We start from the raw sequence: 3,845 nt of genomic DNA, 5'->3' as shown, positions 1-3,845 counted from the left end.
TTTCACAACTTTCATACACAACCATATATATTGAGACTATGCAAGCAGTATTTTCCAATTATATATGTATCTATCTATATATATATATATATATATATATATATATATATAATAAACATTCCCAATTATACAGAAATAATTCAATGAATCCATACACATGAAATGTACAACACAATAATATAGGCCCTAAAGTACATATACAACAATGTCTACTTAAGGGCCACATGCAGGTGGTCTCCACTGTCAGGGTGGTTGTCGGCTGCATCCGCCCTCTCCTTGCGAGTCATTCCTTTTCAATCTCCTGCCCCATCATCATCCTATGGGTCTACCATCTTTGCCATCAGGTACTGCATCATCATCCATATGAAGTAGATGGGGAGATGACTCATATAAGGATGTTGGACGGGAATAAGGTGGCATGACTGGTGCATCCACGTCTTCAGCATCTATATTGTCTTCTAACAGGAATGACGTCGATGAGGTGGTAGAAGAGTCGTACAGGGTACTCAAACTTGAAGGCCGGGATGATGAAGGAACATCTTAGTGTATACACCCCAATTTTAACCAGGCATTTCTAAGAAAACCTGGTGTACTTAGAAATCGACTTTTTATCCTGGGAATGGGAGGACCCGATCGAATCTCGATCATTTTAAATTGAGTCCCAGTTCATAAACCGTGTCTTGGTCATTTTAAATTGAGCCCCAATTTGTAAACCGAGTCCCGATCATTTTAAATTGAGTCCTAGTTCTTAAACTAAGCCTTGATTATTTTAAATTGATTCTCGGTTTGTAAACCGAATCCCGATCATTTTAAATTGAGTCCCAGTGTTTTAATTGAGTTCTGGTATTTTTAAAATCGAGTCCCAATGTTTCATTTGAGTCCTGGTAATTTAAATCGAGTCTTGGTGTTTTAATTGAGTATCGATGTTTTTAAATCGAGTCCCAGTGTTTAATTGAGTTCTATCATGTTAAATAGAGTCCCCATATTTTTTAGATCATGTCTATTATTTTTCAAATTTTCAAGTGGGTCCCGAAATATTTTTTTTTTTACAAAAATTGAGTGTTTATTTGTTGGGCTTTGCAAAAGAAGAAAAAAAGAAAAAAGAAAAAGAAAAAAGGTGGGTGAGGATTTTTGCATGGGCCATGCAAAGGCCCATACGTGTGCGTGTATGTGTTTCAAAACAAGGAGTGAGCGGTAACCCTAGTGAAAGTTAAGGAGTTGTACTAAGAGGGGGGGGGGGGCGGGTGTGAATTGGGTTATTAAAAATTTCTTTTAATTCTTTTCAAGAATCTTTAATCACTTGTTAATTTATCAAACACACAGCAAAAACTTAGTTAATTATTCAATCCATAAATCAACACTTCAACACAAATAAACAAAAGTCAAACAATCAAACAACCAAAGTAAACAATCAATAAAATACCAAACCAAGATATAGTATGCAGCTTTTTGGCAATTTTCAGCTTTGTTTGTAGCTCTGTGTATATGATTGTTTCAAGCCCTGTATTGAATGAAAATTGTTTGCACTCTCTTAACTAAGATTTCCGCAAATGATTAAACAACGTACTCACTTGTGGGTTTCCGCAAAAGTTTAATCAAAATGTACTTTCTTAAGTTTAAGAGTCTTCTTATTAATTTTGGATTTTGTTTTTCCAGTAATCTGCACTCATACATAACACACAATATATATATATATATATATATATATGTATATATATATATATATATATATATATACTGAATGTAAAAGAGTAGTGTAAGAGCAAGACCAAGATTTTTATGAGGTTTGACTTATTCGCAGCCTACGTCCTCGCCTTAGGTCAATACCACCTAAGGATTCTACTAAAACACTCCTTTATGGACGGAGCAAACCGTTACAAGCGATACCCTACGCTTAGTCATTCCTTCAATAGGCTAGAACACGCCTCTTTAAGCAATACCCCATGCTTGATCCAATGATCTAACAACTTGGAATCATAAAAAAAACTACAAGACAAGAACAAATTCTTTACGTACAAGAGATGCTCTTACATAGAGCTGGTTAGTACAATTTAAATCTATATACTTCAATCAAAATCACAATATGGAAAGATGAAGCTCAAGAAGATATTACCGGACCTTTCAAAATCGTAATGTCCGATATCTTCAATTTTCAAAAAGAATTAGAGCTCTCAACTAAAGAACTAACCCAGTATCGAATACTTTTCCACATCTAATCCGTACTTTGGTAAACTCCTTCCATTCTCGCTTTACATCTTCGATTCCAGAGACACCACATAATCAAACCCAGAATTAGGCCGATTAAAATACCTTTAATAGATGGTTTTCGAGCATAGTGGAACCAGTTTACAATTCTATTTTTCCAAGGAAAAGAAACAAACATGTAATGTTTAATATCAAGCATTTTAATCACGGGATAAGTTCATCACATGTATGACACATTTTGCTTAAAAGATACATATCTCAATGATATTTGAATTCTCTAAGTAGTAGAAGCACAATTTAATGTGAGAAATGACCTGGAAAACTCTAATTCCATGCTAAAAAATAAAAGACAATTTCGTATGACATGAAAAAAATCTAATTCCATATGACATGGAAAAATCTCACAACATTCATATGACATGGAAACATATATGAAATTGTGCCAAAGCCTCAAATTCATATGACATGGAAAAAATCTATGAACCTGAAGCAACGTTTATATGGCATGGAAAAATATAATTCCATATGACATGGAAAAATCTCACAATTTCATATGACATGGAAAAATCTAATTTCAGTCTAACATAAATAAAAGATAAAAAAAAAAATACAAATCATATAATATAATTCCATGTTATCAAAAACACAATTTCATATGCATTCATCATTTATTCAATTAAATAAATTTAATATGAACAAATTCAGACATGAAAAAAACCCTAACCTCAAATTGGGGGTTCCCAAAGAATGCCTCAAATCACCAAATGTAGTTCAACACAACTAGATTCAACTTATAAAATACTAATTTCTACTACGAACTAACACAAATTTATACTCAAAATTTCGTATCTTAGCAAAACAAGAACAATGTTTAAATGTAGGAAACTAGACCTCATCTCCCTTTTTTATATAATACCTTCCCAACATTCGGATTCTGTTTCATCTCACAACGTTCAGATTGTACAATCCGAACCAATGATCGCTTGCAAGTTCAGAGCACGTCAGCACGCAATCTCCCCTCTGCGATGAACCTCTTGCAACGTTCGGCTTGCTTTGCGATTTGTAGAGAGAGAGAGAGGAAGGAGGAAGACATACAATATTTGAGCAAAAAATGTTACTCCAAGCAGCCTATTTTGACAGCCACACTTCAATCACCTGAACTCTCTCATATTAAAAGACGCTAAACTATCTAACGTCTTTTTAAAAAAAATATTAGATGGTCTAACATTATTTAGGACACATCAAATTTCTCCTAAACTTTTCTTAATTTTTTTTAAATAAATTAAAACTAAATTTGAGAAAAAACTCCTAGTTATATATAATAATTGACAAAAGGAAAGACGGGTACAAATTAGTGAGATGGCTTGATTTGATGCCAACGGCGATATTCTCCATAGTCGAAGGGGAGGAGTACATGGGAGGGCCAAGCCCTAGACGGGAAAAGGTTAAAAAGGCAACAGGCACTGGGTTACGCCACGCAGCGTTGCCTTATGATGGCCCTGTTGAATACAACACACCCTACTTCCATAAGTGCGCCCTGTCACTGCATGTACTAAAAAGAGAGAGCAAAATTGCAGGACTGACCAGCTGGTACTCTTATATTATTATTTACATATAAAAAAATTTCAATAACATTGTAG

This window comes from Malania oleifera, chromosome 1, assembly GCF_029873635.1.
Source record: "Malania oleifera isolate guangnan ecotype guangnan chromosome 1, ASM2987363v1, whole genome shotgun sequence".
Lineage (NCBI taxonomy): Eukaryota > Viridiplantae > Streptophyta > Magnoliopsida > Santalales > Ximeniaceae > Malania > Malania oleifera.
The sequence above is the reverse complement of the archived record's forward strand: the minus strand, read 5'-3'. Positions refer to the sequence as shown.